This window comes from Coenobita brevimanus, chromosome 64 (assembly GCF_032717465.1).
Source record: "Coenobita brevimanus isolate Jiangsu-jjx chromosome 64, ASM3271746v2, whole genome shotgun sequence".
Taxonomy (NCBI): Eukaryota; Metazoa; Arthropoda; class Malacostraca; order Decapoda; family Coenobitidae; genus Coenobita; species Coenobita brevimanus.
Genome location: NC_137017.1, coordinates 18777943 through 18800140, shown reverse-complemented (window position 1 = coordinate 18800140; position 22198 = coordinate 18777943). Strand labels below are relative to the sequence as shown.

The 22198-nt window shown below is 43.4% G+C and overlaps 1 protein-coding gene and 1 non-coding gene across 2 annotated transcripts in view; both read right to left on the bottom strand.

Moving 5' to 3' along the window:
* Positions 1-22198, bottom strand: part of lama (phospholipase B domain containing lamina ancestor) — a 242324-nt gene that overhangs the window by 114150 nt on the left and 105976 nt on the right. The gene's annotated exons all lie outside the window — the stretch shown is intronic.
* LOC145404767 (5S ribosomal RNA) lies at positions 16273-16391 on the bottom strand. The gene has a single exon (XR_013898224.1). It is a non-coding gene; the product is annotated as a 5S ribosomal RNA (ribosomal RNA).

Here is a 22198-nt window from a genome sequence, read left to right as displayed (position 1 = left end):
ATGCTTTAAAATTTTTCTATTAAGAATAGACTCGAAAACTTTTGAGATCCAGGATGTTAGAGCAATTGGACGATAGTCAGAGGGTTGGGAATGGTCACCCTTCTTTGGGACTGGCTGAATGAGGGCAAACTTCCAGCAAGAAGGAAAGGTGCAAGTTGATAGACAAAGGCAAAAGAGTTTGCCTTGGCAGGGTGTAAGCACAAAAGCACAGTTCTTGAGAACAACAGGAGGGACCCCGTCAGGCCCATATGCCTTATTAGTACTGAGGCCTGTGACAGGCAGAAAATACATCAGCTGAAGAAATTTTAATGTTAGTCATGAGGAAGTCAGAGGGAGGAAGTGATGGAGGAACAGCACCGGAATCATCTAAGGTGGAATTGGAGGAGAAAGTCTGAGCAAAGAGATCTGCTTTATCAGTAGAAGAAATAGCTACATAAACATCAGAGTAGAAAAGAGGAGGGAAGGATGATGAGGTAAAGTTGTCAGAAAGGTTTCTGGCAAGGTCCCAGAAGGAGCGGGAAGAATTTGAGTTAGAGAATTGAGAGTATTTTGTATGGATGAAATTATTTTCAGCAAAGAACAGACTTAGCACAATTCCGGGCAGAAATGTATAAAAGATGTGATTCAGGGGTGGGCCTGCTCCGGTACCTTTTATAGGCCCTCTCCTTGTTGCGGACAGCATTAGAACGAGCGTGATTAAACCAAGGCTTTCGTGCATTAGTCAAAGGATATGAGAAAGGAATGTATGCTTCCATGCCCGAGAGAATAACCTCTGTAATGCGCAAGGCACACCCAGATGGCTTGGGGCCTTGGAAGCAATAATCATTCCAGGGAAAATCAAAGAAGTACTGCCTGAGGGCCTCCCAATCTGCATCTCCAAAGTACCACAGACAACGTTTTTTTGGAGGGTCCGCAGGCCGTACTGGAGCAATAGGACAGGTTAAGGTGATAAGGTTGTGATCGGAGGAACCCAACAGAGAGAAAAGATTAACAGTGTAAGCAGAGGGATCAGCTGTAAGGAAGAGGTCAAGTATGTTGGAACTCTCTCCAAGGCGGTCAGGGATACGGGTAGGGTGATGTACAAGCTGCTCTAGGTCATTAACCCTTTAACCGCGGGTATTGTTTTGGCCTGACTGTCCTCTCCCGCGGGGGTTTCAGCCAAATGTAAACAAACCTTTAAACCTTAATAACTCTGCACAGAATAAAGCTAGAGAAAAAAAATAAGGTACCATTAGAAAGTACTAACCTTCAGCTTTCCATTGATGTAGGTTTCATGACTCTGTTGACTTTCACAGGACGGGCAGTGCCGTTAGAAGTGAGGGGTGTAAAATCACTATTTTTCGCTCACACACCATTACCTTCGCTCATACACCATTACCAAATGCCAACCTCATTCTGATAATAATACTATAAACATATATGAACACTGCACATACGATAAACACCCACTCTGTGTTCACTGAGGCAGGTAAAAGGCACTGTAATTGCCCGCACTTCACTGCCATATCAGCGGTGTTGTAATCACTATTTTTCGCTCACACACCATTACCAAATGCCAACCTTATTCTGATAATAATACTATAAACATATATGAACACTGCACATACGATAAACACCCACTCTGTGTTCACTAAGGCAGGTAAAAGGCACTGTAATTGCCTGCACTTCACTATCACATCAGCAGTGTTGTCACTCACACAGCTGGACAGATACTGATGCGTGTTTGGTCCGGGGTGGGGTGGGGGGCCCAGGGGGTGGGAGGTGGGGCCCCAGGGTGGGGAAGAGGGAGGTGGAGGTCAGCTGGAGTGAAAGAACTTAATAGCTACTCTCCCTTGAAACAATTGGCGCACGGAAAAAACGCGGGGTATTCAAAATATTCACAAACATTCGAGAATGCCACCCGCGGTTTGGTCCAGTTTTTGCAGTGTCATTCTGGAATGACACCCGCGGTTAAAGGGTTAAGGATAGAAAAGGTGTAGGCTTGTTCACCAGGTGGATCAGTGAAAGGAGAGGAGAACCAAAGGTTTTGGTGAACATTGAAATCACCAAGAATGGAGATTTCAGAGAAAGAAGAAATGGATAGAATGTGTTCCATCGTAGAAGTAAGATACTCAATGAATTTTTGATAGTCAGTAGAATTAGGAGATAAGTAAACAGCACAGATATATTCAGTCAGAGAATGACAGGAAAGCCGAAGCTAGAGTGTAGAGAATTCAGAAGATTCGAGTTCAGGAACACGAGTGCAAGATAAGTTGTTGCATATATATACACAACAGCCACCTTTGGCTTTGAAATGAGTATAGAGAAAGTAGGAGGATACAAAAAAGGGTCTGCTGTCAGTTGCCTCAGACAGCTGAGTCTCAGTTATAAAAAGAAGGTGAGGTTTAGAGGAGGAGAGGTGGTGCTCAACAGAGCGAAAGTTAGAGGAAAGGCTGGGAATGTTGCAGAAATGAAGAAGAAAAGAGTCAGACGGTGGTTCCAGGCAGAACTAATCAAGAATTAGAGGGGAATCATCAGCATCATAAGATGAAGATTCAGATAGTGGAGAAGGAGAAGTGGAAGGAACTGTGTCAGGAGTTGAAGAAGTGGAAGGAACTGTATCAGGAGCTGAAGAAATGGAAGGAACTGTGTCAGGAGCTGAAGAAGTGGAAGGAACAGGATCAGGAGATAAAGAAGTAGAAGGAACAAGGTCAGAAGCTGGTATCCGGAATATTATCGACCCCATGCCAGATCGAATTTGCATTCTGGTTATACGGATGTGCCGATGCATCGGATGCCGGTTAATCGAGCTTTTACTGTATATATATATATATATATAGTATATATGTATATGCTGTATAAATATATATATATATATATATATATATATATATATATATATATATATATATATATATATATATATATTTTTTTGTGGTAGGTGGTGGCGACCATCATCCACTCACTTGATATAGTGCTGCCTACTTCCTTAGCTTTTATCATTCTTTTTCTGTGCCTGCCCTCCTCTCTTCCTGTTTCTCCTATCTTTCCTGTCGCTTCTTATTCCTTTTCTTTCCTTTACAGGTGGCTTTACATTGAGTGATGAGCCAAATGGTTTCTTGTAAGCCAAGAAACCATTTACAACGCTGGGTGGTAACCATATAACCAAACCTTACGTGCTCCCTATATGTCAACAAGTGGGTTGGTGAAGGGCTGGTGCCCCTCCCTGTAAAACAACTAACTCAGTGTCAAATGGCCACCCTTTACGGGATTATGGTGTCTGGCAATAGACAGATAGATAGATATATATACAGTGAACCCTGGAATTCATACGCCTCTCTACTCGTACAACTTGTTTATCGCACAGCTTTTTCGCCCAAAAATCGTTCCAGTTTTCGTACGGTGACCCATTATTTGCATTAAGAGATGCGGCGTCGTAGGTGCCACATGGTCGCCAGTCTGGCTTTGTCTTCCGCCAGCTATGCATTAGTTATACAGGCTTGATTAAACTTAGTGATAAATTACGTATTTTCGTTAGAAAATTGTACATAATCATGGGCCCCAAGAGATTAGTGAGTCAGCTGGAGCTAAAAGTAAAGCAGTGAAAACAACAACTGAGCTGAAAAAAGAATTCATTGCAAAGTTTGAAAGTGGAACCCGAGTCTCCAATCTTGTCATTCATTACAGTATGGCGAAATCTACCGTTTCATCCATACTAAAGAACGGATCAATGTAAATTACATTGTTTCTCATGGAAAAACTGATTCGGTTTTCGAACAATTCGCAACTCGTACAGCCTCCAGGAACGAATTGTGTACGAATTTCGAGGTTCTACTGTATGTATGTATATATATATATATATGTATGTATATATATATATATATATATATATACATATATATATATATACAGTGATGGGCAGGTGCGCAAACACTTGCGCAAAGCGCAATTGCGCACTCTTGCGCACCGATGATATCGTTTGCGCATTGCGCACCCCACGAGACCATGCACAATTTTGCGCTTGCGCACCTGCCCTGTGGATTGCGCGCTGCGCAATCCAAGGCACACGTGGTCTTCCATGGGACACGTGGTCTTGGGAGCTTCCTGCATGGCTGGACAATGGATGGGGGAGGCTGGGGCAGGTCGCGGGGGTGGGTTGGTGCCTGGTGGGAGGAGGCGGAAGGGAAGGGGGTAGTAGCATTTCTTGATGTGATTCAAAAAGATAATGTATTTTTAATATTTTTAAATCATTATTATTAGTAAATAATAGTAAATACACATTTTTTATTAAGATCAGCATATGCAATTCTTTACAAAAACCATTAAAACATATTATTTACATCAAATATCCACAGCCTAATAATTTATTTGGCTGTGGATATTTGATAATAATTTATTAGGCTGTGGATATTTGATTTAAATAATATGTTTTAATGGTTTTTGTAAGGAATTGTATATGCTAATCTTAATAAATAATGTATATTTATTATTTTTTACTAATAATAATGATTTAAAAATATTAAAATTTATTAGGCTGTGGATATTTGATTTAAATACTCTGTTTTCATGATTTTTTATTTTTGGTAATGAATTACATATGCTATTGTACATCTATATTGAATTATTAAATAAATTGTCTTGACAAGACAAGAGAGAGAGAGACAGAGAGAGAGGATAAATACGAGAATGGCAAAGAAGCGTCCCTTTGAGTGAGGATATAAGGCATAAACTTCGTCCCTCTTCTCTCTCTTATTCTCCATTCCTTCCCTCCTGTCTCTCTTATTCTCCATTCCCTCCCTCCTCTGTCGGAGAGAGAGAGAGAGAGAGAGAGAGAGAGAGAGAGAGAGAGTTGATGATACAGTAATCACGTTATCTTTGCCAGTGCCTTGGTAAATATAGGCTGTTTTTCCTGGACAATGACCTACTGTACCACAGTCACCATGGGTGGTGGGCAGGTTGCTAATTTAGTAATTTATTTAATTATACCAATATATATTTTACAGTAAATCCCACAAATATATGCAAATGATTTGCGCTAGCACTTTGCGACATTGCACAAGCTAAATATTACATTGCGCACTTGTGCAAATTACAAATAATAGAAAATAATAATAATAAATAAAAGTAAGTAAGTAGGTATGCTGTTTTATTTAAATATCTCAATATTTTTCAGTAATTCCCCAAAACATATGCAAATGGTTTGCGCTTGCATTTTGCGACATTGCACAAGCTATATATTTGTCAGATTGCACATTTGCGCTTGCGCAGGGTCCTTCTTCGTTTGCGCTGCCCACCACTGTGTATATATATATATAGACATCCCTACGTCAAGTGGGGTTGGTGGAGGATTAGTGCCCCTCCCTGTAAAACAATTAACTCTAAGCCCTTGGCCACCCTGTCTGGGATACATGGCGTCTGGCAATGAATGAATGAATGATGAATATATAGATATATACAGGACAGTCACTATTTTCGCGATATATACTCTCGCGAAATTCTGTTTCACGATGGCAAGGGAATGATTTTTTCCTTGGAGTCTCGCGATTTTCCTACAATTTTTGCGAGCCCCCGCATCTCCACAGTCACTATTTTTGAGCCACCACCGCCATGTTTGTGATATCGTATCCCGCACCACTTTGTGTTGTGATCTCACACGCACAGGACAATCTCTCTTGAGTCTCTAGTTCGCGTGTTGTGTAACGTGTTTCACGATTACATAATGAGTGATCGCAGCGCTGAGGGTACAAGGATGGGCAAGGGTACCCAGAAGTACCGTAAAGGTGTGAGTAAGAAGTATTCTCTGGAAGAAAAGTCTGGTATACTAGCCATGCCGGACAGTGGTGCTAGAACATGTGATATTGTGAAGAAGTTTAAGTGCCCAGAATCAACAGTGCGTTCAATTAAAAAGAACCGTGATGCAGTGAGTGCCCGTGTGAATTTATTTTCCCGTTTCTCAACTGGATGTGCATTTAGTTTAACCTCTGAAAGAAATAGGTGGTAACTAACCACTGCTCCCATCCTCAGAACTCATCTTCAAGCCCCATCAAGCAGTTCAGCTAAGTGTCAATGTTAGTAAATTCTTTGTTCAGCAATATACTATATGTCTGATTAACTGTATGTAATTTATAGTAGGGGTATTGTGTCATTAATGGGTAGCTAAGGTGGAATGAGGTGGCTAACCCTGGAACCAATTACCACTTATTACATGTAAAGTATGCGCATGAATTTCGCGAGTTTAAGTTTCGCGCCGCAAGTGCAGTACCAATTAGTCACAAAAATAGTGACTGTACTGTATATATACCTATCTATCTAGATAGATAGATAAATAGATAGATAGATAGATATACAATAGGCTCGCACAGTGCGCGACACCACAGTGTACGAATCGCATTGTGCGCGAGTGACCAAAAATCATAACCCAAAACCTAGAATGCGTGAGTTTACCTCACAAAACACGAGGTAGAGGCATGGAGTGGCTTAAAAACACCATTTTCCATCAGTGCGCGACCCTCACCCCCACACAACACGCCAAGAGTGACCTAGAGGCTCGTGGGAAAGGTGCTCAAGAGGAGTCTACAGTAAGATCTCGCCAATAACAAGTTCAACAATAACGTTTTCAGTAATAACAGTAAGTTAGAACAGATACCCAGCTTCTATAATAATGACGGTTATTTCGCAAATACCAAGTTGTTATACTGCCAATACGTCCATAACAAGATGAGGGATGAAACAAACAAGCAAGATGAGATAAAGGAAATTGCCGAAAATGTGAGTAGCAGCGAGGAGAGGGGGGATCCTCCCCTCACTACCTCCCCTGACTCGCCTGTCACAGTTCCCTCCTCCTCCATTGCCCCACCTGACTCACCAGCTGCCTCCCTCTCCACCTCAACAGCCCCACCTGACTCACTTGCTTCACCTGGCATACCTGCAACCTCCACCATAATGACTGTTGCTGCATTCTGGAAGGAAATGTAACATTCGACAGGACGTAAACTTCTTCGTCAATGCCTGGAATAATACAACATTGGCAACCGTTAAACAAGCGTGGTGCGGCCTGGGTGGTGGCAGGGGCACTGTAAGTGCATTACTGAGCCTCAGAAACCCTGTTGTTTAAGTCCATCAGGCCTGTTGTCTACTGCTGTTAAGGTGACTGCCCATATTTTTGTTGTTGTAGCTATATCTGTATATTTTTTCCATAAGATTATGTATTCTCAGCGAGCAAATTCACAGTGCGCGAGGTCGTGGACCACCCAATCTCTTGTGCACTGTGCGAGCCTACTGTATATATATGTTGTATATATATACAGTAATCACTCTAACATCCGGACGCTCAATATCCGAACATCCTCACTATCCGGACATAAGAATGTTTCATACTGTACTTTTTTCCATACTATACCTACCTCATTTCACTCTTTAATGTCCTTTATTGGTGTGAATAGGGTGTTAGGAGCTATGCATGTGCAGTAGGAAGGTGTTTTTCTGAGTTAGGCTAGGTTAGGGTCCATAAGTACCAGTCCAGGAGCCAGTCACCAGAATGTTTATTATTGTATGAACCTACTTCTAAACCTTCATTTTATGTTTCTTTTGCATTTATTTCAGTCATTTATGTGCCTTATTGGTGTGATTTGGGTCTTAAATAGGTGCTGTGCATGTCCAGAGGGAGTTGTATAGGTGTTTCTCTGAGTTAGGGTCCATAAGTACAAGTCCATAAGCTGGGGCCCAATATCCGGACAGAACCAATATCCAGACCTACCTGTGGCTCTATTACGTCGGATATTGGAGTGATTACTGTATATACATATATATATATATATATATATATATATATATATATATATATATATACTTATGTATATATATATATATATATATATATATATATATATACTTAAGTATATATATATATATACACAGTAATCCCGCATTATACGATGCCTCTTTATACGATATTTTGCTTATACAATGTCAAAATTTTAGTACCCTATCCCCACTATACAATGGGAATGATATGCTACAACGATGGATCATCCACAGCTCAGTGAACAGCAAATGTGCAAACGCAACACAAACATCCTCACATTGTCAGCACTGGACCACACACACTTGTCCACCAGTCCAGCCTCATTAGCTAGCCCTGCCCAGCCAGCCAGCCCTACCCAATCAGCCAGTTCTGACAGTGATGAGTGAGGGCTGTGACTGTGAGGCCGAGTCGGGACAATTCGCCGTCAAGTCAATTCGCCGTCACGATGATTCCCCGTCATTTATTTACATATCAGTTTATTTAGCAAGTACACTAGCTTTTGAATTATGTAAGTTATAAAAGTGATGGTGGTTTATTGTTTATATAGTAAATGTAAAATATGGCATAAAATCATGAGTATTAAATGAAAAAATAATATATTGAAACATGAATCAGCTGATTTACGATCATTCCTTCATCTTAGCATAAGACCACATACAAGACATTGGCATTTATATTAATGCCTAATGACCTTAAGTGAACGATCGACATACTTTGGAATTATACAAATAATCATCATACTGTATTACGTCTATATAAACGTTTCGGGACAATTCGTCATCAAGTCAATTCGCCATCACAAGAATAACAAGACAATTCGCCATCGGGACTTTTCGTTGTCAGGATGATTCCCCGTCGTTTATTTTCATATCAGTTTATTTAGCAAGTACACTAGTTTTTTAGTACTGTACTTGTACCTCTTCAAAGTCGTTTTAAAATATGCCCAGGATGTTGTAGTACGAATGGAAATTAATGACAACAGCTATGGGTGATGCTAGAACATAATTCAAAGTCAACTACAGCAAGGTAGAAACAAGTTAAATATTGTCTAAAAGTGCAACTTACAAATGATATCCAAAGCCTACGGTACTGAATGAAAACAGACTTGGCTAGATCCCCCTGAAAATTAGTTATTAAAGTATCAGTTAATCAGTAATAAGTATATTTATAGAATGACGGGGAATTGCCCTGACGGGGAATCGTCCATATTATGACGGCGAATTGTCGACTTCATGGCGAATTGTCTAGGAACCACATAAACAACCCTTGCTTGCTTCAGTAAAGGTAAGAACTACTGTATACTGTAGTTTTCATGTTTTTTTCTCTTTATTCACTATTAATGTGTTACTTTAAATGTTTAAACATAAGGATATTTCATGTATGTGAGTGCTAAGGTGTGTGTATGTGAGAGTTTAGGTAGGTCTGGGAACATATCGCCATTGACTCCATGTTATAATGGGATTGCTATACGATGGATCACTTTACGATGGGGTTTTCAGGAACGGAACCCCATCGTATAATGAGGGATTACTGTGTGTATATATATATATATATATATATATATATATATATATATATACTGTATATATATACAGTACTTTATATACATATATATATATATATATATATATATCTTACCACATCTAATGCAGGAGGGGGAGAGAGAGAGAGAGAGAGAGAGAGAGAGAGAGAGAGAGAGAGAGAGAGAGAGAGAGAGAGAGAGAGAGAGAGAGACTGACAGACAAACAGGCAGAGAGGGAGAGTGGAGGAGAGAGAGAGGCACAAGGATGCTGACACGGTGTTTATATATATATATAGTCGCGTAAGCATTACGTCCATCAGCCTAGCGGTAATGAACACCTGGCCTTAGAATAGACGCTATGGGCGAGTGTGGGGGCAGTGTGTGGGTAGTCAGGGACGAGTGAGGGGCGAGGTGATGTCGATCCTCCTGCCGACTCTGCAAGCCCTGCAAGAACAAAACAAGGCGATCCTTGATCACTTGACACAGTTGGAGAACTTGATGGGAATGGAAGGGAGGAACGAAATGAGCTTGAGGTCACAGGTGCAGCCATAGACTGTAGTGGTACATGAAGGACCAGCAAAGAGGCCAAGATATAGTGATGGCACATGACAAACAAATGTGGGAGACTAGGGGAACCCAACGGGGGGAGCAGGAACAGATGCAAGAGGCCGCGACTCTACATCAAGAAGAGTCAACAGTTGGAGGACAAAGGCCAAGGTGGCAGAGGTCAGGGAATCCGAAACTGACTAGATCAAGAACGGAAGAGCCGACACGCGTTGCCCCTATGGGCATGGAGGTGATAGCTTCCAGCTTGAAGGAATTGATTGCAGCCATAAGACTGCCACATACCCAACTACCGACCTTCGAAGGGAATAGCCGGAGAGAGTATTGGGAGTTCAGTCGTGCATTCGAACAACACATAGGGAGGGCCGTCCCAGAGGAACATAAGTTGCAGATGCTCATGCAAGCATGTGCAGTACCTGTCAGGAACACACTACAAACATGCAATTATTTGGACCCAAGAGAGGGTTGTGAGAAGGTGATGGCCATACTGGAGGACAGATACGGAGACAGACATCAGTACGTCCGAGAGATTGTACAAGGAATACTTGAAGGGCCCATGATCAAAGGTGAGGATGAGGGTGGCCTTCGAAAATTTGCTGACGAGTCGGAGTCTTGTATTTTGAGTCTGGAGACCGTCAGGAGATTGCAGGAGTTGGACAATATTCGCTCAATGGACGTGCTGTCATGTCGGTCACCTGAGAGGGCACTTATGCGGTATGAGGATGAAACCTTTGCCCACAACAAATGATATGGATATTATCCCAGGGTTAAATGGTTGAAAACCTTTATCCTGGAGGAAGTGGACAGTGTGTGTGTGAGGAGGAGAACCAAGGAAAGGGGAGCAACCACCAAGCGAGCCACTGAGGTTGGTGTTAGAAGGAATCCAGATGGGCTTGTGATCGGCCTGGCCACCATTGGTGATGACGAACCTGCGAGTGAGAGAAACATGTGTCAGTTGTGTGAGGGGCTGCACAACCTGGTGGGTTGCAAGAAATTCCGTGCCATGAGAGTAGAAGAAAGGAAGGCCACGGTCAGACGGCTCAAATACTGTTATGTTTGCTTGAATGATACCCACTTGGCAGCTGAGTGCCAGGCCTCAGTATGGTGTGACATAGAGGGTTGCATTCGCGATGGATACACCCAACCGGCTTCATAAGGCAAAGGCAGGAGTCCCGGTACCATTGGGAACCCAGGAAGGGAGACGGAACAAAACCCGAGATGATCATCGTCGATACACTCAGCAGGAACGGGCGCATGGAAGTGAGCAGGGAGTACACTGAGCACAGCCAGAGAAGAGACGTGCTCCCTGTGGACAGATAGACAAACGTGATGAGGCAAGCATGAAGGGAACACTTAAGAGGCCCAAGCTCGAAAGGGGCAAAGGCGGGAACGAATGACACACCGCCACGGCAAGGACAGCACAGATACATGGTCAGCTTCACAAGGTGGCATTGCCCATTATTGAAGTAAGGGCGGCTAGTAAAGGCTCAGATGCCGTAGTCCAGACGAGAGCACTTTTGGACTCTGGCAGCAACCGAACCTTTTGTACGACTCAGCTGGCAAGCAAGGTGGGGGCACCATGGAGAACTGTATGGGTAACACTAGACACTATAATTCAGGTGACGGTGCAGCAAACTGAGGAGATAGACTTAGTAGTTAGCAGTGGGCGTTCCCGTAAACCAAACCAGAAGATATCGCTGCATGGGGTGATTATCACTCAGCGACTCCCTGCAATGCTGAAGGATTCGGTAGCCTCTGTACGGGACACGGCACGATGGAGTCATTTGGTGGAAATAGAGCCACTGAACATGTACGAAAGTGAGATGCAACTACTGATTGGTCTTGATGCTCCGCAAGCATTGATGCCCTTGGAGGTCAGGACGGGGAGCAGTGGAGAACCCTTTGCAATAAGGACGCCGCTGGGATGGACCATCAGTGGACCCGTACGACTTCATGCTGAGGTGGAAGACAGACCAGAGGAGATAGGATGTCTGGCTGTAGTGGACTACAATTCCCAAGAAAAGCGATTGGAGGAGCAAGTGCGACAGTTTTGGGAACTGGACACAAGTTAATTAAAAGAGGGAGATGGCCTGTCCGTCGAAGACAGTAGGGTGATGAAACTGTGGTCAAGCATGGCGACAAAGGTGATGGGGCACTACCAACTCCCTATGCCATTCAGACAAAATCAACCCAAGCCCCTAGACAACAAGTTACTGGCAGTGAGGAGGTTAGAGGGCCTGAAGAAGAGGCTGCTCAGAGACTCGCAGTTATGCCAGCGCTAAGCAGAAGAGATGCAGCTGCTGCTAGAGAAAGGCTACGCCAAATCAGTGCCTCATAATAACCTCACGCAAGACCTCACGTGACCTGGTATCTGCCGCACCATCCGGTGTTAAACCTGAACAAGCCTGGAAAGGTGCGCATAGTATTTGACTGTGCAGCAGAATGTGGGTCGATGTCTTTAAACAGCCAGGTGCTGATCTAAATACCAAACTGCTGGGGGTACTCCTCCAGTTTCGTCATGGACCAGTGGCCCTCTTGGCTGACACAGAGGCTATGTTTCACCAGGTCAAGGTGGTTCCGGAATACAGGGATGCCCTACGATTTCTTTGGTGGCCAGAAGGGGACGTACAGCGGACCCCCCTGACATACTGGATGACAGTACACCATTTCGGTGGAGTCTGGAGTCCATCATGTGCCTCATATGCTTTAAAACGAACCTTCCTAGATCACAGAGATGTATGTCCTGACGACGTGGTGGACGCCCAGTGGAATTTTTATGTGGACGACCTGCTTATCTCAGTGCAGTCTGCTGATGAAAGAATAAGGTTGGCAGAACAACTACGACACGTCACCGCGCTGGGCGGTTTCAGACTCGCCAAGTGGGTGAGCAACAGTAAAGAAGTACAGTACTCAAATCCATTCCCGAATCAGGGAGGCATAAGGGAGTGAAGGAGATCGACATAGAACACAAGCCTCTTCCTGCGGAATGAGCACTTGGAGTAAGGTGGGACCTAGAGAAGGACCAAATGGCAGTGGTCATTAAACACTTTCAGCAAGGGGGATCAGTTACAAAGAGGGATCTCTTGCGTGTAATCAGCTCAGTATATGATCTGCTTGGATTTCTTGCGCCATTCCTCATTCGTGCCAAGGTCATCTTCCAAGAGGAATGCAGGAGGAAGAAAGGGTGGGATGAGGCTATATCCGACAGCAGTGAGGTACGGTGGCGACGGTGGTTGGTAGAATTAGCTCACCTCACAGATTTCAGGATACTACGGTGCTATGACCCGAGAGGTGCAAAGGGAATGTCATTTCAACTACATCACTTCTATGATGCTTCACAAGTGGCGTATGGAGTAGTATCATATCTTAGGATCTCAGATGGGACCGGAGATGTTCGCTGTGCCTTCATCTACTGAAAAGCTAAGCTGGCCCCACTAAAACAGCTGACTATACCCCGTCTGGAGTTATGTGCTGCCGTGTTGGCTGTCAAGGTTGATGAGACATTAAGGCACGAGCTGTCGGTCAATGCAGGAGGGTCCATCTTCTAGACAGACAGCGTGATAGTACTACAGTATATATGTAACACAGAGAGGCGGTTTCACACGTTCATACCCAATTGAGTGGTGGCCATACACGAACAATCAGAAGTAACCCAATGGAGGCATGTGGGTTCAATACTGAACCCAGCAGATGACGCGACACGAGGACTGAGTTGCTACGAATTGAACAGAGGGTGTAGATGGATTGAAGGGCCTGACTTTCTCCAGCGAGAGAACAATCACTGCCCGCAAGAGCCCCAACTTAAACTCGACCTGGGGACGGACCCAGAGGTAAAGGGCAATGCTACAGCTATGGCAATGGGGGCTAAGCTAGGAGAAGACTTGCTGGTGAAATTGTGGTCCAGATACTCATCCTGGCACAGGCTGCTGCGGTGAGTTTCATGGATTAGAAGGTTTTTGTATTGGAGGCAAATGGGAGGACCAAGGCAGGTTGACAAATCAAGACTAAGGGTGAGTGAACTCCAAGCGTCTCAAGCGGCAGTGTTGGGTTGTGTACAAGAGGAATACTGTATTATGAATCCGAGATAATGGACCTGAAGGAGCGGGGTGCGCTTAGGAAAACGAGCCCACTGTTCCCGTTGGAGCCACACCTGGGGGAGGACGGATTCCTCCGTGCTGGTGGACGGTTGGAGAAAGCCCCCTTGACGACAGGCAGCAAATACTCCGTGCTGTTGCCGTGGGACCACCATGTCACGGAGCTAATAGTAAGAGAAACCCATGAGAACAAGGCTGGGCACTCAGGAAGAGAACATACACTAGGCGGTAATGCGCCAGGAGTTCTGGGTGCCCAAGGGACGAAGGCTGACTGACTGGGTGCTAAAACGGTCTCGTTTGTCGCCGAGTCAATAGGAAGGAGTCACTGCAAAGACAAGCTAACCTCCCTGCCAACAGGGTATGCGTGGTGAAGGCACTGTTAACACACACTGGAGTGGGCTGCTTTGGACCATTCATCGCCAAGCAGGGTAGGAAACGGGTGAAGTTGTGGGGTTGTCTGTTCACTTGTCTAAACTCAAGAGCCATACACCTGGAGAATCTTGATGGACTAGACGCTGATTCATTCCTCAATGCAATAACGCGCTTCTCGGCAAGGAGAGATGTACCAGAGCGCATTCATTCCGACAATGGAACAAACATGATTAGAGCAAATAAGGAGCTCCGGGCCACAGCTCTTAGCTGGGAGAAGAATGACAAGGTCCACAATGCACTGTTGAGGAAGAGAATTGAGTAGGAATTCAACCCACCGCATGCATCGCACATGGGCGGTGTATGGGAGCGACAGATCTGGACGGTCAGGAAGGTCTTGCAAGCAATAGTAGGCGTGCAAGTTGTGGACGATGAGCGACTCCACACTCTCTTCTGTGAAGTGGAGGAGATAGTCAACGGAAGGCCCATCACTCCGACCTCCAATGACGTCAGCGACCCGGAAGCGCTTACTCCACTGCATATTCTGAGCCCTAAGATGGTACCCAACTGCCCGTTAGGAGGCAAGGCTGGAAAGCCTGTAGGGGACATCTACTGGAAGAGTTTGAGGCATGTACAGTTCCTAGCGGACCAGTTCTGGAAGTGATGGTTGAAGGTGTACTTACCATCATTACGACAACGCCAGAAGCATTTCAAGCAGTTGCATAATTTCCAAGTAGGGGACCTGGAATTGGTGACGGATTGGAATGTACCCCGTAATCGCTGGATTCTGGGGAGACTGATAAAGGCGAATCCCGGTGATGATGGTGTGGTGAGGCATGTCAAGGTCAGGACATCTGCACGCAAAACCCTAACCCGCCCTGTGAACAAGTTGTGTCTGCTGGAAGGGAGTGGAGAGTGAAAGTGTATATGGTATTGGTTGTAACCGACCAACGGGGGGAGTCTTACAGCATCTAATGCAGTAGAGAGAGAGAGAGAGAGAGACAGACAGACAGACAGACAGACAGAGAGGGAGAGTGGAGGAGAGATAGAGAGAGAGAGGCACAAGGATGCTGACACGGTGTTTATATATATATACAGTCGCGTAAGCATTATGTCCATCAGCCTAGCGGTAATCAACACCAGGCCTTAGAATAGACACTATGGGCAAGAGTGGGGGCAGTGTGTGGATAATCAGGGACGAGTGAGGGGCGAGGTGACGTCGATCCCTGGATATACTAGACGGAGACTCCAAAAGGGTGGAGTTCAATCGATGTGCGACTCCACGACCATTCTGTGAAAGTGTTACTGCTGTGAGAATATTATGCCCGTGAGGGACTGGTGTTGTGTACTTCACCCCCTACCCACACACTGATACTGTAAGACGAAAATTGGACCCACCACAAGTGAGTTGCCCTTGCTTACTTTAAGAATGCTTATTAATCTGCACATGGTTGATGTCGCGATATAACCCAATTATAAATGTAGGAAAGTAAGGACGAGAATTAAAGCGATATGACGAGAATTAAAGCGATATATGTATACAAAGTAAATGCTGGTAAATTGTAATTATGTGTATAACCAAGGGTTGTAATAATGACGAGTGATGCCATTATCACACACTGAGAGAGTAAAATTGCAATTCCAGGTATGACCGAATAAATAGTTGAGTCCAGCTGGGCGGGTTTCATTACCCCGTTTCCCCCTCCAAGAGTGCAGGCGGCTACAATATATATATATATATATATATATATACCAGTATACAGTCAAGTCGCCTATGGCGCAGACTTCTATGGCACGGTTTTCTATGACACGGCAAGGTCCATCCCATCCATTCATTGCCAGACGCCATGTATCCCAAACAGGGTGGTCAAGGGCTTAGAGTTAATTGTTTTACAGGGAGGGGCACTAATCCTCCACCAACACCACTTGACACGTACGGATGCCAACAGCATCTGGTGTTCCCAGGCGGTCACCCATCCAAGTACTAACCAGACCCAACGTTGCTTAACTTCGCTGATCGGACGGGAAGCGGTGTACTCAACGTGGCATGGCCGTTGTGCCAAAAAAAAAAAAAAAAGAAAAAAGAAAAAAAAAAAAAAAGAACCACGCACATAAAATACTTATGGCACAGGGGCGTGGCAAGGTTTGAAACGTGCCTCTTGTCCTGGGACCCCCAACCCTACCCCTTCCAATTTAGCACTATCGTCGTCGGAGTTAGGTACGTTCAGTATTTTATGCCCTAAAAGCCCTTTATTATTTATTGTTTAGTGTTAAATTTGTGTCTAATACATGCATTGACTGATTGCTTGATTGTATGGGTGTGTAAAGTGGGGGAAAATGGGGAGAAGTGTGGTGAAAAAGGGGACTTTGGGCGAGCATCCAGAACCAGATTCCGTTTTTCCCATAAGTTTAGTTATTTGTGAGGCATCGTTTTCTATGGCACAGGTTTGTCCCAGAAACAATTAGCCGCGCCTTAGGCAACTTGACTGTGTGTGTGTGTGTATATATATATATATATATATATATATATATATATATATACAGATATACAGTATATATACATTTATATGTATATATATATATATATATATATATATATATATATATATATATATATATATAGTATATATAGTATATATATATATATATATATATATATATATATATATATATATATATATATATATATATATATATATATATATATATATATATATATATATATATATATATATATATATATATATATATATAAATATATATATATATATATATATATATATATATTTGACCCATTGGAGCCCTGTGTTCGGAATATTGGACAGAACTGGGATTTCTCAAGTCTTTATAAAGTAGGGAACCCCCTGGTAGGGACCTATGAGCTTCGCGACTATGAGCCGATAGACGGAGGACGGTACGCTTAGTACCCACCCAGTGCCGTGCCTCGCCCAGCACCCCCAGGATCCAATGGGTTAATGACTGGCAAACCTATCAGTCTCTTTAAATATGTATATATACAGAGCGCACCCTCACACAATGCGAGTCTATGGGTGGCAGAAACCCTCGCATTCTACAATTTCGCATTGTGTGAACCAAGGTACTTATGGGAAAAATGGTATATGGTGGACAGCCCACCCAGGGCTTGGTCTTCAGGTCCCTTTCCAGTCTACTCTACCCAGCTAATACTTTGTCTAATAGTACTTCTAGTTGGACCAACAAATAAAACAACAAATAGAACACTTTGTACCTTTATTTAGGTGATTATGGGATTGTTAAGAAAGGAGGGGAGTGGGTATCCGAGACTCAGATAGTCTACTCTTGCCCTGCCGGGCAAGGCACCCCATTCTCACTGTCACTGTCACTGCTGAGGTCTTCTGGAGGTGCCATTAAGCCTTCAAAGTTGACAGATGAGACCATGATGAACAGGTGGGTAATGTTATGATGCTAAAACAGACCACGGGATGTGAGGTACAACATGTGTTCTCGCGGCAATATGGAGGAGAAGTGTCTGTTTACTCAGGAAAGTCGGTAGATGGTATGCAGATAGCTAGCCAGCTGCCCGCCATTTTGAATCTGGCTCTTTGCCAGCCACCTGCCTTTGTCTGACTGACTTGCACTGTCCATTCTTACACTCATAGTAATAGAGGGAAGTCCATTTTGCCTTGGAATTATACAGCCGATTCGCATGTTGGGAAGTTCGATTCGCAGATTTCGCATTCGATAAAAATAACCATTTTCTGGGTTGACCTCGCATTGTAGGTGATTCGCACTGTGTGACTTCACACAGTGTGGGGATGTACTGTGTATGTGTGTGTGTATATATATATATATATATATATATATATATATATATACTCAATATATATATATATATATATATATATATATATATATATACTCAATATATATGTGTGCATTTCTATCTATCTATATCTATCTCCCTCTCTCTCATTCTCTCTCTCTATGTATATATACAGTCTATACAAGGTTCTACCCAGAAGTTCCAGTAATTTGAACACAGGGAGTAAACCATTTGCAGTTTTGCCTGTTGCCACTAGGAGGAGTCAGCAGCACCCCTTGTGCATCAGTGTGGCCCCAGCCACGTCTGTCAGCGGACGTGTTTTGAGCTACGCTTACTATTGTAACATTGTGTGTGGGTGGTTTGGCGGTTTTGCAATGGTGGACCAATGGCGCAGCAATGTCAAGTCGATGTTGATCGTTTTCTTTGATATCCAAGGGATTGTTCAAAAGGAATTCGTCCCACCCGGTCAATCTGTCAGTGGAAAGTTTTACTGTGAAGTTTTGCAGTGTCTGAGGGAGAACATCTCCTGCAAAAGTCCAGAGCAGTGGAAGAAAAAGGACTGGGTCCTGCATTATGACAATGCCCCGGCCCACACGTCAGTTGTTGTCCAGCAGTTCCTGGCTTCCACTAACACTGTAGTCATTCCCCACCCAACCTATTCGCCTGACCTCGCCCCCTGCGACCTTTTCCTGTTTCCCAAGCCGAAATTACGACTAAGAGGGAGTCAATTTGACTCGACTGAGATTCAGAAAGAATCAAAGGAGGAGCTCAAGACCATCATGCCTGAAGCCTCCCAGGGATGCATGGACTCGTGGAAAAAATGCTGGGACCACTGCATACATGCCCAAGGGGACTACTTCAAAGGCAACAGTGCGAACTGAGAGGTAAGGTAACTTAGTTTCCTACAATATTCAAATTACTTGAACTTTTGGGTAGCACCTTGTGCATACCGTAAATACTTCCCGTGTCATTGGATGCATTTTCTCCCCTCAAAAATTACCTTAAAAATCACCATGTGTCCTAAGACATGGGGCTGCAGCAACACATAAAGATATTCGAGTTCTAGGTGGGGATATTGTTTGAGAATTTGTTCAAATACAAGTGTACAACTTACCATACATTGTAAGTATATATATATAGTATATATATACAGTATATATATAATGAGATGGAGGGATGGGGTGGAGAGGTATATGAGAGAGGGGGGTGTGAGTTGGGAGCAGGGCAGTGAAATGGCGGGGGACAGGGCGACTTGGAGGCGATTTGTTTGTGGCCACCCCAAACGGGATTGAGGCGTCTGGCAATAGATAGATAGATATTATATATACACATATATATATATATATATATATATATATATATATATATATATATATATATATATATATATATATTTATATATAAAAGATGGTAAGCTGCTAGGTGCTGTCAAGAGTTTTTATGATGGTAGCAATGCATGTGTAAGGGTTAATGGGCATCTAAGTGAATGGTTCACGATCGGTGTGGGCCTGCGACAAGGTTGTGTTATGTCCCAATGGTTGTTCAATATATAAATGGATGGCATGATGAGAGAAGTAAAAACATGAGCAATAGTGAGAGGGATGGCGTTGGTAATGAATGGTGATAGATGGAATACTTCAAATTGTTGTATGCTGATGATGCAGTACTGCTTGCAAGTACCGGCCAAGAAGTTGGTAGGCCAGTGCAGAGTTTTGTTGATGCATGTGAGTGTCGTGCCTTGAGAGTAAATGTAGAGAAGAGTAAAGTGATGGTTACTGAGAGAGAAGGTGACTCCCAGTGTGATGTCACAGTGAATGGAGAGAGACTGGAATTGGTGAGAGAGTTCAAATACTTGGGTACAGTGACAGAAAAGAGAGGACAGTGTGCAAAAGAAGTTGAAAGCAGAGTGACACAAGGAAGAAAAGTAGCTGGTGCAATGAAGGCCTTGATAAGAAACAGAAGCTTGAGTGTTGCAGATGCACAAGGCTTACATGAGGGAGTGTTAGTGCCAACTTCAACATATGAGTGTGAGACTATGGTGTGGCATGAAAATGAAAAGTCAGCAGTAAGAGCAGTGGAGGTGGGACTGCTGAGGAATGTATGTGGAGTACAGAGGGTGGATAGGATACAAAACAATGTGATTCGTGAAAGGTGAGGAGTGAAGAAGTCGGTGGACACCACAATCGAAGAGAGTGTCCTGAGATGGTATGGTCATGTGGAAAGAATGGATAACAATAGAGTGGTGAAAAAGGTATACCTGAGTGAATCTGAAGGAAGAAGGAGGCGAGGTAGGCCAAGGAGAAGGTGGAAAGATATGGTGGATGAGTGCTTGAGGTTGAGAGGTTTGGAAGTCGGTGAGGCTAGGGAACTGACAAGAGATTGAGCTGGCTGGTTGAATGTTTTTGAGGAGAAGTGCATGATCAGGGATTTTGGCATCCCTTGTGAGCACGGCAGCGTCCAGACTGACTCAATCGGATACGTTTGTATGAAACTGCAGAATGTGAAGAATGTTTTTGGCGCATCCGGTAAAGCCAGAATTCCAGGGGCTTGAATGATGAGTGAATGGAAGTGTGGCCTATTTGGATTGGGCACGTTTATGCTGTCTGGACATTGATACTCCTCACCCTGCCCTTGGGTGGGAAAGGAGGTCTGGATGATGATGATGATGATGATGATGATGATGATGATGATGACATACAAGGCCATAAAATATTCAGAATACCATGGAAATGCTCTGTATAGTCGTCTCACTCAGCTGTTTGTTTACTTTTGGGTCAAACTCGGTTTCGTTGTTGTTGTTGTGCTGTGGTTCAGATCAGCGGACGATGGTCAAACAACTGTCAAGCAGGATGCGAGAATAGTCATGACAACCCTTTAAGTTTTATTATGTGAATAAAAGATGACTTCTTTTAATATGTGTGCTTTACTTACTATCATCTTGGAATAATTCAGTGGTCAGTGGGTGACTAAAACTACGATAATTTGAAATCTCCACAGTCCACACAACAAAGTCAGCTGATATGGTAAGCATGTGTTTAAACATACTTTTTTTTAAAATCTATATTATAGTTTGCTATGGCTGTGCTATTATAATACCAGGTAATGAAGTGGACTAAATATGTTCATGGATAATAAGCAGCAAGAGTATGAAGGTAGTAATCATAGTAGTGGATTCGTGAGTCCTCTTTGCTGATGTTCCTTGATTATTTCCTTCCTGTTTTTTCTGGATATTGCCTTGTCTGTTTGGGGAAGCGTCCAATGTCAAGGGGTTTCCTATGACACGGGAAGTATGGAAAATATATATATATATATATATATATATATATATATAATATATATACAGTCGGCACAATGGAAGTCTGGACCCTCTAATTCGCACCATATATTTGGTAGGGTCCAAGAAATATTGTAGGAAAATTCCTGTAGTTGGTGGATTTTTTTCTGGTGGTTTCTAGCGACTTTACAGGCTTACCAGCACGTGCTGTGAGTTTATGAGCTCAGTGCCTGCCTGACTTTGGATGGGAAAGCACGTCAGATTTTCTTGTCCTGCCTGGCCTTTGTTAATTTCAAAGCTCTCGTTTTCACACCCTCCTCTGCCTTAGTGAATCATTGGAGATGGGTCCCAACCCACTAACTGATGTAGAAATAGCCCAAATTTTAACTATGAGAGAGGAAAATGTAAAAATTAAGGATATTTGTATTCGAACTGGGTGAGGAAAATCTACCGTTATGTCACTCCTTGCTGCTGCCCACCACCTGCTAAAAAACACAATTCCCCAACATAAAGACAGGCTAGGACCTAAAAGGAAGACATCACCAACTACAGACAGGTTACTGAAGCATGCTGTGATAAAAAACCCACGTTTGACTGCTAGACAACTGAAAGACATGTACCCACAATTGCTGAAAGATGTGTCTGAAAGAACCATACAGCATTACTTCATACAGACTTCAAGATCCCCAGCTGTACTGCTGCACTGAAGTCTCTCCATAATTTTTAATTTTCCTCTCTCATAGTTAAAATTCAGGCTTTTTCTACATCAGTTAGTGTCTTGGGACCCATC